This window comes from Aulostomus chinensis, chromosome 5 (assembly GCF_037954235.1).
Source record: "Aulostomus chinensis isolate RoL2024-O1b breed Wild chromosome 5, RoL_Achi_v1.0, whole genome shotgun sequence".
Lineage (NCBI taxonomy): Eukaryota > Metazoa > Chordata > Actinopteri > Syngnathiformes > Aulostomidae > Aulostomus > Aulostomus chinensis.
Window position 1 is genome coordinate 3,127,828 of NC_141324.1, and position 18,243 is coordinate 3,146,070.

Below are 18,243 nucleotides of genomic sequence, written 5' to 3' on the forward strand. Positions count from 1 at the left end.
AGGGACAGAATCATGAGGGGAACCTGATGGCTTCATGTGGCCAACCACATCTTTAAAAATGACAAAGTCACAGGCTCAAACTTATCGAACACAGCCGGGCAACGGACAGAAGCAGAGGGGTCAGCGGCAGGAGCTGAGATGAGAGCCCTCCTGATAACAACCTTGTCAATGAAAAAGTGCAGGAAGTCATTGCACATTTCAGTGGGTGCTTCCAGGCAGACAGGCTGTGGGGCATTCAGAGCAGAGTCAATGGTTTTAAATAGCACACGTGGGTTGTGGCGATCAGACACAATAATGTCTGACAAGTGTCCTCTCTTAGCCTCTTTAACAGTCTAAGACTGATGGTTGTTCAGTCACGACACTCAGGGCTACCACACCAGTGTCAGTGTGTTCTCTTGGAAAGCCAAGCCTTCTGTCAACAGTTGTGTGCTTCTGGAGAGGAACAGAGACACCAACACTACCTTCTTAGCTGCTGTTTGGTCCACAGGAACCTGCATTGTTTGTTGTTGTGGGAAATCATGTCCTAAAATGCCAGTTTGTTGTTTTTGAGATAACCTTTGACAACATTTGGACATGGAAGTGGGCAGGCAGACAAAAAGTGCCACAGCTGATGCCTTCCAGGAGGTGCAGAGATACCTGGCAGAGGGCAGTACTTCCAGGGCCCAGGATCCAGTGAGTTACTGGGCCAACCAAAAGACAATCTGTCCAAACCTCTACCAGCTGTCCCTACAATTTCTTTGCACTCCAGCCTCATCTGTGCCGTGTTTTCGACAGCTGGAGAAGTTTTATCAAAAAAACGTAACAGACTTAATTTTAAAATGTCAGAAAAACGAATTTTTTGAAATAAAAATTTGTAAAAGTCCTCAAGCGTCCTCATTACCAACATTTTCACTTAGATTTTCACATTAAGATACATCTTCACATTGTTTAAAGACATGGAATGATCCAATAAGAACGCAAAGACTTCAATGACATTATTGTGTACACCAGGTCATCAAATCAGTGTCAGGTCAGTCTGTCAAGCCTGCAGGGAAGTTTAAAGTCCAGCAGGTGTCAGTATTCAGTGACACAGTATCAACACAGTGTGTCATTGTGTCGACACGCTTCATGACGCTTCATGACGCTTCATGACGCCTCATCCACCCATCACCAGTGTGGAGCGTTTGCTTGGTGAATTTAAAATGAAGACATTTGAATCAACTTGATGTCGTCCATAGTCCACTGATGCAGCGGTCATGTTCTCAATGTGTGTCACAAAGTGCATCTGTTGCTGTTGGCTGTTTAGTTGGAAACAAGAGTTTGAAAACAGCACACCAATTTGTTTCCTGATGTCGCAGAGGATTATGGGGAATGTAGTCTGATAGTGTGTGCTAGTCTGCAGGCATTCAATGAAGTGTCATCTAATTCAAAGGACTATGATGATGATGTATTGTTTCATAGTGTGTGGCTAATTTGGCTAATGCTTGACAACACCAACAATAATAATAACAATAACAATCATAATCATAACAATAATAATAACAATTACAATAATAAGTATAATCCTAATAATAATAATAATCATAACAATAATCAGAATCATAATAACAATAATAATAACAATAATAGCAATAATAAAAATAATGATAATAACAATAATCATCATCATCATCATCATCATAATAACAATAATAACAATAATAATAATAATAACAACAATCATAATCATAATAATATAGATCACAAAGTAGCTTAGACCAGGCCAAGCCTTATGTAGTGATCCTGGAAACATTGTTTCATGGATTTCTGATGATCATTCTGTCCATATTGCATGACTAGCCTCCTCCTTCATAGTCAAACTTGAATGCGATGGTGCGAATGTGTAAATTATAAATAGAAAAGTATTGTTTACAAGTAAATTGGGCTCTGCATAATTAGCATGATTTTGCTCATGTTGAAGGGAAATGTAAATTATTCTTGGAACTGAAATATACCCTTTTATTTCCTTGTCCATCCTAGGACTCTTACCTGCTCCAAATTGGTCCCTTCAAAATAAATGGTCAAACCAAGAGGAATACCACTTGTGTATTCTTGAGCCCTTTCAAGTAGGGACGATTCATCAGAAAACTGGACAGTGGGGCTCCCCTGGCGATGACTGGTCTGCTGTCTCCCCGTCCCGGCTGAAAATCCAGTCTGTGTCAGTTTCAGGGACCTCTCTTCCTGCACTGCTTTACTGGGGAGCGCAGCCTGCTGACAAATGACTTGGTCATAACTTTATTCTTTGAAACCCTCTGAAGATCTGGAATCTTATTAAACAATTGCTTGGAATGTCAGATGTGTCAATCCACACACCTGTATCATAGAACCATTTGTTCAAGCCAGCGATGATGGACAGTGTGCTTCTGGAATGGAGGAAGAGAGGACTCTGTTCCACTGGAGAAGATGGTTGATAACAAATCTGCTTCATTCCTTCAGCTCCAATCTGAACACCTCCTTCCTCAGACACACTTTGGCATCATTGTGTGCGAGGATATTCCAGAGTTCACCATTAAACCAAAGAGCAACATCTTTGAAGATTTACTTCTTCTGGTGGGATATATTGGATTGGTTTTCCAAACAAGACTGGAACTTTGCTGTATTTGGTTGCTCTGACAGGACGAGGACTCTTCCTCCTTTTCAAAAACAGGCTCTACAAGCAGGCATGGTTGCAGCTAAAGAATTCAAATGATTAAACTGGAGGGCTCCATGTTTCAAGAGGTGGCTTCAGGAAATGCTTTCTGTTGCTGAGATTGATAGGAAGTGTTTTTCTGTTGTCTTATGTATTATCTGTTCATGATACTTTGAACTCATGTGTACTTATAAGTCAAGCATATACATGATACAAGTTCACGTGGATCTAATAGTGAAAAGGTGGCACAAATCTTTGATAGATTCTTTGAGGGCACACGTTTTGAATTCATATCTTTGCTTCTGGGGGGACCTGAAACAACATTTTCAGATGGGGGTCGTGGCCAATTACACATCATTTTTGGTGTCCTTGTCATGGAATGGTTTGAGAACCCCTGACAGAAAGTTTTTTCAGAAAACAGGATTTAGAAGCCTTTTTTTTTAGAATCGGCTTCAGCTGTAAAAGGGTTAGTTATGTTTCATTTCAAGAGCCACACACCATTCCTGCGATGTCAGGAAGTCTTGGAAAGGTGGTGAATATTTCAGAGGACTTCACTGGATTGTGAACCATTGCTTGGCGATGGGTGAAGGTCTGTTTCATCTTCTCCTTCATGATTACCTCATCAGTTGTATGCTTCATCAGTGTAGCAACCCTTGGATCCCCAAAGAGAGTCTCGACTGATGCCTAAGGCGTCTTTTATTTTAGTGAGAGCAGCGTCGTCACGTTCACCAGAGCACCGTGAAAACTGTGTCAGAGTATACAAAACATAAAACAAACAAGTCACCATACAGTCTTCACAGTATGTTACGTTCCTTGCGGCAACACAAGGAATAACACAAACAGCCAAGTGGAAAATTATCAGTGCAAGAATTATTTATTTCACAAAGGGGTGATCAAAAGTACAAGAGTTGTGTACAAAGTGGGAGGGAAGGTAGGCCGTGAGGGGATTGTGCCAAACAAATTAACTTAACATATCAAAACAAGGCCTAACTGAAATCTTCCTGACACAAGAAACACAAGTAGCAAAAGGCCTGCCCGTCTAACTCATCAAGGTTGTCAAAAACGTACAAGGATGGCACCAACCCATAAACTAGTGTGGTATACAAAAGAAGACTACGTGATGTAAGGTGTGGGGTACCCCAATCTAACCTCAACCGACCACCTCCCACTTCCAAATAAGTTGATCTTACAAAGTGGTTTCTCAGAGTATGTTGCTCAGCAGGCCGCCAGAGAGAGAGAGAGAGACCCAGAACAAAGCAGGGGAGTGGCTGATAAAGAGGCCTCCCTGGAACCAGCCAGGTGGAGGGGCAACCAGGCTCCAATCAACTCTTCTCCCAGATGTCAGGTGGGAGGGCAGAACAGGAAGCAGCCAGAGTCCTCCTGGATCTTTCCTAAGAGCAGGAGAGGGAGGAGGGAAACAAAGAGAGAGGGAGAAACCATGCAGGGGCTCACCTGAGCCAGCTCTACATGTCACACATGGAACACAGTACAATCTTCATAATTTTGTCCATAATATTACAACATCAACCAAACATTCCTTCAAACAAAGTGTTCCATGCACACTGATCCAAACTCACAATGTTGCAATAATACAATGTTTCAAGATAAACAAACATACCTCACTGCGCTCACCAAGGATGCTTCAATACTTTTAATCTTTTCTTCTGTTTAAACAGGCGTCAATGTTCTTTTCTGTGCAAATGAAGCAGAAGTTACGCTGGAGCCTGGAGATCAAACCTTTGTGGCCCAGGCTCAAACAAAGCAGCCTCCTCATTACCAACTCCTGTTGGGTTACCTTTACCTGTCTCTCCCTCTTGTGGAGCTACGGTGTCACTCAGAGGACAAAATTCAATCCCCCAAATCCATACAACAGTCCTACACATACAGGAGTCACTCACAACTTCACCTACCAACTATTTTAAAACACACACACAAAAATAGAAGCATTAATTAATAACTTTGAGAGTTTATATTTGTTAATAAAACGGAATGTAAACAATACACATTTAGAATATTTCACTGAGATGAAACAAACACATGCAAGGACTAGTGTGGTCCTTTACAATCAGTGCGATGGCCTCATGACACTGGGTTTCTGTGGTTAGCTGCTTTTCCTCGCTGAAAGGGGTTCTGTCGCCAGCATCTGGACCACCTGGAAGTGTTGGAACCACACACACTGCTGCGACACTTTCCAGTTGCAGGATGCATCTAGATGTTTGCCCAAGACCCAAACTAGTGAAAACATAAGATCTACAATCTCACAGCATTGTGAGCTTGTAGATCAGCCAATGTCACTACTTTTTTAACACTTATTTTCTAATTTATGGAATTTTTTTTGGTTTATATTGTTTATAAATGAAATTACTTAAATCACAGCAGAGCCCCAGTCTTATTTGTCACCACTGGAGCAAAAAAGCATTCTTTGCACTGTTCACATAATAACTTTTTCTTCTTTTATTTTCTCCTTAAAATGAAAAAACACGCACCCTTCTTGAAGAACTGCTAAAATCAAGGTCAAAGGGTCTGACATCTGCAGTGCTGAACTAGGAGTCAAAGGCTCTGACATCTGCAGTGCTGAACTAGGAGTCAAAGGCTCTGACATCTGCAGTGCTGAACTAGGAGTCAAAGGCTCTGACATCTGCAGTGCTGAACTAGGAGTCAAAGGCTCTGACATCTGCAGTGCTGAACTAGGAGTCAAAGGCTCTGACATCTGCAGTGCTGAACTAGGAGTCAAAGGCTCTGACATCTGCAGTGCTGAACTAGGAGTCAAAGGCTCTGACATCTGCAGTGCTGAACTAGGAGTCAAAGGCTCTGACATCTGCAGTGCTGAACTAGGAGTCAAAGGCTCTGACATCTGCAGTGCTGAACTAGGAGTCAAAGGCTCTGACATCTGCAGTGCTGAACTAGGAGTCAAAGGCTCTGACATCTGCAGTGCTGAACTAGGAGAAAGCTCAGCATCCAGAAATGTTCAATAATATGTTGTTTACAATGCACTCAACAGTCCTATTTTGAGCAATTACAGACTTGTTTTATCTACTTACATGGCCCAAATTGCCCTGGGGGTCTGCCAGATAAGGGAACAAGGCAGTGATGCCCATTGCACATTCCTCTTTGACACGCCTTGAAGGACTTGCCCTACAGGGTACACACACACACACACACACACACAAGATACAAACAAAAGTATTGTTTCCTGATGCCTTCTGCAAAAAAAGGCTCTTGGTCTGCACCAATTAAAACAAAAAGTGTACATTGGGTGCTCATGTTCATCATGCCGTCATACCCATGTTCACTGGCCATGTGTGCCACCAGTATCTTCACCATGTCACGTCTCCGAGAATCTGTCAGACTTTTTGTCTGAGCATGCTCATTCATGATCCTCTCCCCTCCAGGTTTCTCCTTCAGAATCCTTTCAATCATCGAAGTGGGAGAAGGTAAACGACTATTCTGTCAATCTCAGGTTGCAACACGAAGGGGGCTGAGTCACAATGACAATATGAAGGCACGAGAATAAGTGAGTGGCCACCATCCCCCCTTTACTTCAAAACTGTACATGGGCTTTTCCCCCTTATCAGAATCAGCATCTCGATTTCAAACAGTCATCAAGGCTCACCTGAGCGAGACGAGTCTGGTCAGCTCTGTTACTTCGGGCAGGACTTGGCTGCAAAATGATGACGTCATCAGAGTCCCCCTCGTTTTCCACACTGGAGCTGAGAAAGGAGCTTCTGGAGCTGGCAATGGAGTGGCTTGAGGGGCTTGCTGAATCTAGCAGTCCAGGTGTGATACTATCAGCAAGAGGGGATCATTTGCAACACGTAGAATGGAAAAAGATTATGTTCGATGAGGATGGATCCATGTTGCATTACATTGGGTGTTTTGAAACAAAGAGCATTTTGAAGTGCAAAAATACTTCACATTCTAGGTTAGCAAGGACTGTGTGCATTATATGACTCCGAGTAATAAGTGCCACACCTTCAGGATGTGAGCCTTGAGGTAAACGCACCTCAAGCACACCCAGGTGTGGTTTATTCACAAGAAACGTAAACGCCTACTCATCAACCTCAGTGTTCAGATCGTCATAGACTTTTAAATCCAAGATTGGAATTGCAAATTTCTTGGAAACTGCAGACAAAACAAGATTGCACAACATTGATGAATCTGACTGCAATGTATTTATTTTATTATTATTAAAGGCCATGCATCTGTGTCACTATAATTCAAACCACTTTAACCATTAACCCATTTTGGGCGGGAACACCTCTTGGTGTTTTAAGCATTATAGCGTCATGCTTTAACTGTTGAAAAATAGAAGATCTACAAGCGCAAAGTCTGCCCCCGAGTAGTGCACTATGAGCTTGCAGATCTGATATTTTTTCAAGAATCTTGAAAAGGTGCCTAAAATCTTTCACAGTCAACATTTGTAACACAAATCTTTGCTTCTGTCCCTGAAACAACAGATATTCAGATGGGGGTCTGCGGCCAAAGACATATAATTTTGGGGGATCCTTGACATGAAATATTGAGCGCCACTGATACAAAAACATAAGACTTTTTTGTTGTTCTTTTCAGAAAACTGTTTGAATATCAATATTAGCAGATATACAAGCTTGTAGTGCACCACTGAGTGCTGTTTTGTGAGCTCGTACAACTGCCATTTTTGAAAAAGCATTAAAATTTGTGCAAATATTTGTCTAAATATAATTTTTTAAAGCAAACATTTTCAACTCAAATCTTTCTCAGGGCCCCTGGAACAACATATTTATAGATGGGGGCTGCAGTCAAAATACACTATTTGGTAGATGACAATTCTATTCCATGTGCAATTTGTTTCACTCACCACACTCCAAAAATGAATTGAAGGTCAGTTGCCCTTCATAGCAAATGGACTTCTGCCTGTGGAGACACTTCACCCTGACAGCTTGCATCCTTTGAGGCAAATAAAGAGATACAATATAACACAAGTGGACTCTTGGTTGTGCAATAAAACCTCAAGAGTTAAAGATCTAGAAGGGTCAAGAGCTAAAGAATCTAGAAGGGTCAGTTTGGGTTAGCAACTCTCCATTTAGCTGGGGACCACCTGGAATTCGCTCAAGGACAACTGGGGGTCCCCGGACTACTTGTTGAAAACCACCGACATCGGGCACAACAGTTCAGGCATTGACTATATGATTTGACATTATATGATTCGAAAATTCAGCGTTTTGTAGATGTACGGCGGACGAGATATGAAGGACAAGCAAACCAAATCACTCTGTTCAGAGTCAAACACACGTGTCTCGGCGAGTGCGGCCACCATTAAAACGTCGAACAATTGTTCCGTCTCCTGTACGATGTCTACTTGTCTTGTTGCATAGTTTATCGATGTCAGTTTTTGTATGGATAGTTTTATGACCACAAAAAGCCTGCTCAGGGGCTGCAGATGGAAACGAGCTTCAGGGTTAATTCTGGACGATTCACATGAATGTGAAAACCGACATATTGATTTTTAATGTGAACCATCCCTCCCTTGTAAATACACGAATGAATATGCATGACATAGCCTTGCCAATACTGTTCCTAATAATTAGTAGTACTCCTGGTGCTAGCAAACATGCTAACGTCTGTGGGTAAGTAGCTGTGGCCAGCTGAAAAGTTGCAAATCAGTAACAAACATTGCTGTTTACTAAGTTAAACAATAATAGTCTGACCTGGTTTCTGATCCATCAAAGTGAGGAAAAATATGAAGTCCAATGTACGGTATTATTGTGGTCCCGTCTGCAGACTCTGCGAGTGCCGAGTAATGCCGATGCGGAGAAGTGCGGGCTGAGACAATGGCGCCTTTAGAATTCAAAAACCTGGACATAGTAGGCGGGGCCTTGCTGTATTACTCCAATAGAAATTCTTCTGGAAAATTGCTCTCACTCTATTGGTCACAGGAGATATTTATGACTCCAAATGAGTAGATACGACTACTGAAGAGGAAAATAATAACTCTAAAATAATTACTCTGGGAAAATTACTCCCCAGTTTTTCCTCTGGTCCAGGAGAGACCTGGTCTCTGCTACCAGTTCTAGTCAACACGTGGCAGCAGCGTTCTGGACCAGCTGGAGAGTCTTTAGGGACTTATTAGTCCAGCCTGGTAGGAGGGAGGAGCAGTAATCCAGCCTGGAAGTGACAAAAGCAGGGACTAGTTTTTCTGCATCTTCTTGAGCCAGGATGTGTCTGATCTTAGCGATGTTACGTAGATGGAAGAAGGCGTCCTGGAGATTTGTTGAATGTGGGAGTTGAAGGGTCCTGGTCAAAGAGAACTCCTAGGTTCCTTACAGTGGTGCTGGGGGCCAGGGTGGTGCCATCCAGGGTACCTGTCTCATCAGATCAGGTGGTCCTCAGGTGTTTGGGCCCAGCACCAGAACTTCAGTTTATCAGAGTTTAATAAAGGAAATGATGGTCCTCCATGTTTCCTGTCCTTCAGACAGGCCTCCAGTTCAGTCAGCTGGTTTGTTCCATGTGGATCATTGATGAGTTCAGCTGAGTGTCGTCTGCATAGCAGTGAACATTAATGAAGAGTTTCCTGATCATGTGACCTGAGGAAGCAGGTACAGGGTGAAGAGGACTGGTCCAAGCACAGACCCTTGAGGAACACCAGAACTGACTGTAGTGGTCTCAGAGGAACCATCATTAACTGGTACCAACTGAGATTACCCAGTAAATATGACTTGAACCAGTTTAGTGTGGTTCCTTTCATACCAGTGACAGGTTCCAGTCCCTGTAGAAGGATATGGTGGTCAATGGTATCAAAGCTGCACTGAGATCTAAATCAGACCAGCACAGAGACCAGTCCCTCATCTGGTACCAGCAGGAGGTCACTGGTACCTTTGACTAGTTCTGTTTCTGTGCTAGGATGAACCTGGAACCTGACTGAATCCTCCAATCAGCTGTTGCTGTGGAGAAGTCCCAGAGCTGTTTAGCAACTGCTTTCTCCAGAACCTTGGAGAGAAAAGGAAGATGTGATGTTGGTCTGTAGTTGGTAGAACTTCTGGATCCAGGCTTGTTTTTGAGGAGGGTTTCATTCCTGCTACTTTAAAGGACTGAGGGACGGAACCAGATACCAGCGCCACATTGATCATATCTAAGAGGGAGGGGCTAACGAGGGGAGAGAGTCTTGGAGCAGCTTAGTTGGGATGGGGTCCAGGAGACAGGTGGAGGTTTAGAGGAGGACATTATTGAACTGAGCTCATGAAGGCTGATGGGAGAAAAACTATCCAAGTGTGTGTCTGGTCCTCCAGCTGCCTCTAAGGTTCTGGGTTCTAGGGGCCATGTTGTCAGCTGATGGCAGCAGGAGAAGAAGTTTCTCTCTAATCAGGAGAATTTTGTCGTTAAAGAAGTCCATGAACTCTTTGCTGCCCAGGGAAACAGGACTACTTGGTTCAGTAGTCTGGCTCCAGTACTGAAGAGGAACCTGGGTTGTTCTTGAGTTACTCTATTAGTGCTGAGTAGTCGGCTGCTCTGGTTCTACCAGGGGCTTTCTTCTAGGTTCTAAGGCCATCTTGCCAGACTCCATGTGACTCCTCCAGTTTGGAGCAGCGCCATCTTCTCTCCAGTTTCTGGGTTTCTTGTTGAAGCTGTCAGGTTCCACAACCGTACCAAGGTGCTTGTTTCCTTGGGTTCATAGTTTTCTACTTTAGGGGGCCAGCAGAGTCCAGAGTTGTTGCTAAGGTGCCTGCTGCTCTATGGATGAAATGATCAGTTTGGGAGGGACTAAGGTGGACAACAGCACCCTCTGTTACAGTGGGACATGACACTGAATTTAGCACCAATGTGTCACCAGTGGGTCAATAAGAGGTCCCAAAGTAGGAGGAAAAAGGAACTGAGATTTGGCGAGGCTCAGAAGACTGGATTCACTCAAGGAGTGCAGAAGGACAAGGCTGAACACAAAGAAGTTCAAGTGGCACCGTACTTTATAATTGTGAATCCATAAATATGAGACAGTGACAAGATTACCAGGATGGAAAAACATGGCCATGAGGAAATATTTACAATACGGACGCTCTTCAGACCAATACAGCGTAAGAAGCATTCCACAGTGCACTGATTGTCCTGGTGTCTGACCTGGAGGTCAGAGGTCAACACACACACAGTCCAGCAGTTCTCCTGGTTGATTGTCAAAGGAGGAGAATGTCTGAGTGTGGGAAGGAGGTGACTGTGATGGTGATTGTGTGGATGGGAGCTGGGCAAGCGTGTGTGTGTGTGTGTGTGTGTGTGTGTGTGCGCGTGTGTGTGAGGAAAAAGAGGAGAGGACAGCAAAAGCGTTGCCTGCTCACGGGGGCGGAGCCTCCTAGCAGCCCAGCCAGAGCGGTGGAGGTCCAGCACCTTCCTCCAAAATCTTGTTTGTTCTGGTTTTGTTTCCTTTTGGGAATATATAGAGCTCGCTGAAGGGGAAGGATGTGGGAACTTGGAAGAACTAGAACTAGTTTGACCCTGTAGAGGGCGCAAGAGAGCAGCCTATGAGGAAGTGAATGGACTGCGTTGTTCCTGTGCTGTTTCTGCCTCCCCAGTGTGCCGCTAGCCTCTCGTGGCAATAAAGGTTTGAATGGATATTCCCTCCTGCAGTTTCGACAGCTTTACAATCAACATCTCTGATTGGTGTCCCACATCCACACACTCCACATGTTGAGTGGGTGTTCTGGGCCTGTTCTGAAGACAGCACAGACCACTGAGTCAAACTAGGATGTGGAGTGACTTCAGGATCATTTCAAAATAAAAGCTTTCCATTCTTGAGTGTCCAAATAAAGGCATGAAAGCACAGACCACGGCTATTAGAACTCCTCCATGAAATTCAAGCGTCAGCTTCAGCTCAGGGCCAAACACACCTCCTGTCTTCATGAGCCCAACATGGTTCTCCCTTCTGAAGCTGGGTGACTCTGCCGTGGTGTCACACACCATCTCCCCTTGGAGAAATCTGCCATTTGCCATCACCCCTGTACACAAGAGAAGATGAAACTTGGAGTCAAACGTTAGGAGCCATGAAACATTGCAGGCTGCTCTGGGTGCTGGTAAAATGTAGCCACAATTGTTCAGATGCTCTCGATGTGGAGACATTTTCTCTCCTTCCAAAGAAAATCCCATGGCCTACCTTTTCCTTTGTCTCCGTCAAAGTCTTTGATGGAAAGGCCCCTCCACCTGGGCTTCATCACACTCTTGATGAGCTCCTTCTTGGTGGACATGTCCTCTTTATGGGGTGGCGTCCACAGCTTCAGCAGCGTTTCCTATTTGGGTTTGTTTGTTCCCATCTCAGGCTCTCCACACATCTGTCCAGCTGCTGCTGAGTTGGTTGGCCACGTCTGAATTTGGCTGGAAGAGAAACAGAACTTCCGTCAAAAACCTTGTTGAGTTGAGGCAGTTTGATTGGTGGAGCCTGTTTTCACCAGAGAGTTTGATTGGCGGAGCCTGTTTTCACCAGAGAGTTTGATTGGTGGAGCCCGTTTTCACCAGCGGTTTGATTGGTGGAGCCTGTTTTCACCAGAGAGTTTGATTGGCGGAGCCTGTTTTCACCAGCGGTTTGATTGGTGGAGCCTGTTTTCACCAGCAGTTTGATTGGTGGAGCCTGTTTTCACCAGCAGTTTGATTGGCGGAGCCTTTTTTCACCAGAGAGTTTGATTGGCGGAGCCTGTTTTCACCAGCAGTTTGATTGGCGGAGCCTGTTTTCACCAGCAGTTTGATTGGCGGAGCCTGTTTTCACCAGAGAGTTTGATTGGCGGAGCCTGTTTTCACCAGAGAGTTTGATTGGCGGAGCCTGTTTTCACCAGCAGTTTGATTGGTGGAGCCTGTTTTCACCAGCAGTTTGATTGGCGGAGCCTGTTTTCACCAGAGAGTTTGATTGGCGGAGCCTGTTTTCACCAGAGAGTTTGATTGGTGGAGCCTGTTTTCACCAGAGAATTTGATTGGCGGAACCTGTTTTACCAGCAGTTTGATTGGCGGAGCCTGTTTTCACCAGCAGTTTGATTGGTGGAGCCTGTTTTCACCAGAGAGTTTGATTGGCGGAGCCTGTTTTCACCAGCAGTTTGATTGGCGGAGCCTGTTTTCACCAGCGGTTTGATTGGTGGAGCCTGTTTTCACCAGAGAGTTTGATTGGCGGAGCCTGTTTTCACCAGACAGTTTGACTGGTCGAGCCTGTTTTCACCAGCTGTTTGATTGGTGGAGCCTGTTTTCACCAGAGAGTTTGATTGGTGGAGCCAGTTTTCACCAGCAGTTTGATTGGCGGAGCCTGTTTTCACCAGCAGTTTGATTGGCGGAGCCTGTTTTCACCAGCAGTTTGATTGGCGGAGCCTGTTTTCACCAGAGAGCTTGATTGGTGGAGCCTGTTTTCACCAGCAGTTTGATTGGCGGAGCCTGTTTTCACCAGAGAGTGTGATTGGCGGAGCCTGTTTTCACCAGCAGTTTGATTGGTGGAGCCTGTTTTCACCAGAGAGTTTGATTGGCGGAACCTGTTTTACCAGCAGTTTGATTGGCGGAGCCTGTTTTCACCAGAGAGTTTGATTGGCGGAGCCTGTTTTCACCAGCAGTTTGATTGGTGGAGCCTGTTTTCACCAGAGAGCTTGATTGGTGGAGCCTGTTTTCACCAGCAGTTTGATTGGCGGAGCCTGTTTTCACCAGCAGTTTGATTGGTGGAGCCTGTTTTCACCAGCAGTTTGATTGGCGGAGCCTGTTTTCACCAGAGAGTTTGATTGGCGGAGCCTGTTTTCACCAGAGAGTTTGATTGGCGGAGCCTGTTTTCACCAGCTGTTTGATTGGCGGAGCCTGTTTTCAACAGAGAGTTTGATTGGTGGAGCCTGTTTTTACCAGCAGTTTGATTGGTGGAGCCTGTTTTACCAGCAGTTTTTCTTCAGGGCCTTACATGGCATCATAACAACATCCTCTGGTCTTAGAGCCTCACATGGACTGAGGAGAAACTCCTGAGAAAACCTTTGACAGGTAAAAAGGAGAGGAGAGGAGAGGAGAGGAGAGGAGAGGAGAGGAGAGGGGAGGAGAGGAAAGGAGAGGAGAGGAGAGGAGAGGAGAGGAGAGGAGAGGACAGGAGAGGCCTCCATGTGGCTCATGGAACCCTGCATGGAGAGACCTCTGTGAATCTTCTCTGTGTCCACAAAGCCACGGCGGTGGAACCAAAGATCTCCCATGTGGACTCATCAGACCAAAGCCCAGATGTCCTCTGGTCTGATGTCCCCTCCTTGAATGTCTTGGTCCAAACCAATGTCCTGCCTGCTGCTCTTCCTTAGCAGTGGTTTCTTAGCAGCTGTTTGACTCCAAAGGCCTGATTGGCGCCGTCTCCTCTGAGCGTTGATGTAGAGACGTGTCTGCTACTAGAACTCTGGGAGGCTTTTATCTGGGCTCCAGTCTGAGGAGCTGCTAGCTTGGGATTCCTGAGGCTGGGGACTCAGAGGACCTCAGGAGACTCTTGGTCTTCCTGTGCTGGGGCCTTTGTTGATGACTTGATGAGCAATCTCCCGTCCATAGGAGCAATGATCCAAATATTGATGAGATTTTGGTGATCAGGCAACACCAACACAGAAAATCCCAGAATATCAAATTGGAGAGTCGCACACAGGAGTTTTCTGCTAAATAAAGGAGAGCCCTGATGACATTTTGGACTCCAATAAAGAAAGTCCTGAACGAACCACTGGTCAATGTTTCTCTTCATTTTGTAATCCCTCCTATACCATGGGGAAGTCATGGTGTCTGGCTTGGAGCGTCTGTCTCCGTGTCACAGGGACAAGCCACAGGACTTTCCAGAGAGTTCCACAAACCTGAGAGAGCAAACTGCCAGGACCTCCCGTGACAGAGCTGGAAGGAAAACATTGAAATCCTCACTTGAGAAGGTGGGGCAGGAGAACTGGAGACAATGAGATGCTTTGTTATCAGGCTGTGTCATCTGTAGCTAGCAGCTAGGTAGCTTAGCTTAGCATATCAAACCAGAAGTGACAGGACTCACTCTCTGTTACTCCTGTTTAGAAGGATTCCACGGTGGGTTTCTGCAGTGGAACTCCCAATAAGAGATCAAATAGAACCGTTCCACAGTGGAACCCTGTCGCCCTGCACTGGAAACTGCTTTCAACCAATTCTACAGTCCAAAAGGTCTCAAGAGGTCAACACACTCACCGTCACCTGGGAGCTGAGCCGCTCTCTCAATCATGGTCGTGTCCTGTTGGGGGTAAAGGACAGTGGAAGATGAGACGTCATCTTACAAAATAAACGCCACCACAAAGTTGTTTCTTTAGGAGGAAAACGCACAACACAAACGAGCAGGAACGTTCAGCTGAAGAGGGAACAGAAGTCTGGAGGTGAGTAGGCAGGACTCAGAGAGGATGCCTGACATCTGGATGCAGGACAGGACGCTGATGCCAGCCAACACGAGGACGCTCAGGACTCCTGAGGCTCTCAGCTGACCCACTTCATGAACGTCTCCTGGTTTGGAAAACAGAAAACATCAGGAAGACTAACCCTGACGTGCACATTTCACGTCTCAAACGCCGCCGGTAGCTTCTGAACACATCTGGTCAGCAGAACCTGTTGACCTGAGGTCTTTCCTGCTGCATGTACCTGGTCTGGTGTGGCTACTGGCTGGAAATAGAAGCTGTGGCAGAAGAGCAGCAGCAGCAGCGTGAGGAGACTGAGGACCAGCGCGTAGAGGCAGAGCTGCAGGAAGAGCCAGTGGTTGTCCTCTCCTACACAGTTGTTGATCCTGGAGGACAATGAACCCTTGAGATGACATCATCCACCTTTGTTGTGTTGACAGGACCCAACCTGCTGAATCTGAAGCTTTTGATACGTTTGTGTTTGGAACGCTGTTGACCAGCGTGTGTGTGTGTGTGTGTGTGTGTGTCCTCACCAGGGACAGTGCTGGTCCATCCTGAGTACCCAGTGGCCAAAACGCTGCAGTGGTGGGACCTTTTAGGCCTCATTGCCTCACATTTCCTGCACAGCGTCCAGTGCTGTTGCTCTGTGGCACAAAGAGAGAGAGCGATCAGCGGCGTTGTGGTGGTTCTGGCTCAAGCTGACGTGGTCACACACTCATGTAGCATTCAAGGAGGACTTTGGTCTGCTGACCAGTCCAGGAGGCTTCATTTTACCACATTTCCAATAACGCAGTGACAGAGACTCCTAACGGTGCCACTTGGTGAGCTGAACCACAAGCATATGAACCTTGAAAAGAAAGACTGATGAATGAAACAATGACATGTACGCATGGAACACATGGAGGAGAGGAACTAAGAGGCCATCTTGTCTGCGTCCTCACCAGAGGGAGGGATGAGGGTCCACAGGTGGACGGCCAGGATCTGAGGCTCGTACCAGGGCTGCCACACAGAGGGCCGATGCAATAAAATAAGCTGCAGAAGAAGAAACAACGTGTCATTCTGAGGTTTCTGATGTGATGACAAAGTGGAACGCTAGCAGTCAGAGACACTCACCAACAAGGACCGCCCCTGGAAGGTGTGCTTCCTTCTAGTGAGGAAGGAGCACCAGCTTGGGGATGACCATGGCGTTATACAGCCAGATTCCAACCAGCATGCTGAAGCACAGCCAGCCGGCAGGGTCCTTGACAAAGTGGGGCTTCATGGTGGTGGACTGATGGCTCTACCTGCTGCTACAACACAGGCTTGGGGTTTCTCCTCTGGAGCACACAAGGTTGAGATGGGTTTTCTAGCCCAGCCTGGAAGGCTCTCACACACTCGCCAGAATTCAGTTTCTTTGATGTGTCCTGAGATCAAAGACAGAATTCTAGGATCAAATACACTGGGAAAGCCCCCTGATGACATCATCAGGAATCTGACTTGGATCTGGTCCTCACCTGTACGTCAGCAGAGTGAACAGGAGGGGGCTCAACACACAGCCCTGTGGAAGAGGAGACGGTGTTGTGGATCCTGCCGCTCTGGGGTCTGTTGGTCTGTTTTTAACCTTCCTTTACCAAGCAGGAAGGTGGAGCAGATCCAGGATCAGTGGGGAAAGAGAGAAGGAGAGGGGGACAGAGAAAAAGACAGAGAATGGAGGAAGACAGAGAGACAGACGGAAAGAGAGGGACAGAGATAAAGAGGGAGAGAAAGGAGGAGATACTGATGGACAGACAGGGACGTGAGCAGGTGGAGCTACAGGTGGCAGCTGGAGCCTCTTCAGGTCTGCAGCCTCCTCCAGCAGCACCAGGATCTGGGATGAGGGGAGAAGAAGAGGAGTTAGTAACACGTATGAGGATAGGAGGAGGAGAGAGAAGCCCAGTGCATCATGGGAGATCCCAGCAGTCTGAGCCTATAGCAGCAGATCTAAGGGCCAGCCGAAGCAGTCCTGACTATAAGCCTGATCAACAAGGAGGTCTTAAGTCTGCTCTTAAACACAGAGAGGGGGTCTGAGTCCTTGACTGAAACTGGGAGACGGTTCCACAGGAGGGGAGCCTTATAGCTGAAGGCTCTGGCTCCATTCTACTGTTAGAACTCTAGGAACCAGCAGGAATCCTGCATCCTGGGAGTGAAGGGTTCTAGCTGGATCATAGGGGACTAGGAGCTCTGTCAGGGATGAAGGAGCCTGGTTGTTGAAGACTTTGATGGTAGAAGAAGAATTTTAAATTCTGTTCTGAATTTGACAGGGAGCCATGCAGAGAAGCAGTCCAGGAAAAACCTGGTCTCTGCTACCAGTTCTAGTCAGGGGGGCAGCAGTGTTCTGGACCAGCTGGAGAGTCTGTGACAGAAAGTCAGGGAATTCTTCTAAGAACTCAGAATGAGGTGCAGGAGGACAGTACACCCCAGCAAGTAAGAGTGGTTTCTCTGCTTTCCAGTCTGGGGGGGAGAAGCTGACAGTCAGGCTCAAATGAATGAATCAACTGTCTGAAGGACTCTCAGATGCACCGGTGGTGTGCAGGTGTTCATGAGGATCAAAACACCTCCTCAATCAGGACCATCGTCAGCTCAGCCGCCTCCAGGCTTTGTTCTGGCAGCATCCTTCTGTGATGGGCCTCGGCTACTTGGGTGGTGTGTGCCATGTACCGGGCCCCTTTTCCCTTCTGGGCGGGAGTGACGTTGTTCGCCGCCTGTGTCTCTGCAGCCCTTGGGACTTCTTGACTGGTGGAAGGGTCGACCTCGTAGCTGTTGAAGGAGAGTGTGACATGAACACTGGATTAGAGATCTGTGAGCAGGGCTGAATACATGACAGGGTTGCCATGAACAGGCTGTGCATTTCTGTAGGGACGCACATATCCCAGAGTCCACCCATGTCATTTGTGACCTTGGGGTCCCATTCCAGCGCTGCCAATCAAAACGACTGACAAGACATTTTCTGGGAGCGAGTCCTGTTGGGTCGGTCGTATGCATCGAACCACCGCGGGAACAAGAGAGACAGTGACTGGACTGTAACTCATTGTGAGCAATCGCTCCTACAACAAAAAGGCAGCTTGACTGCAAACACAAACTCACAGCATCCTCCTCCAACGACAAGGCCGATGTTGCAACCTGCACGGTTGCTGTTCGGTGTTTCTGGACGCCAATCACCACCCTGAGGGGACACCCCTTTGTGCTGACGTACTGGTCCACCTGTAAAACAGGGAGAGCTGATCAAGGCTACGTTTACAAAGAAGCAGG

The 18,243-nt window shown here is 46.4% G+C and overlaps 1 long non-coding RNA gene and 1 pseudogene across 1 annotated transcript; both read right to left on the minus strand.

Moving 5' to 3' along the window:
• Positions 1–5,521: 5,521 nt before the first annotated feature.
• LOC147260910 (uncharacterized) lies at positions 5,522–8,060 on the minus strand. The gene is made up of 4 exons (XR_015116037.1): positions 7,485–8,060; positions 6,261–6,432; positions 5,931–6,056; positions 5,522–5,782 (listed from the first exon to the last, which is right to left on the minus strand). It is a non-coding gene; the product is annotated as an uncharacterized LOC147260910 (long non-coding RNA).
• A 3,773-nt stretch (positions 8,061–11,833) lies between these two features.
• LOC147260911 (palmitoyltransferase ZDHHC21-like) lies at positions 11,834–16,376 on the minus strand (annotated as a pseudogene).
• Between the last annotated feature and the right edge of the window lie 1,867 nt (positions 16,377–18,243).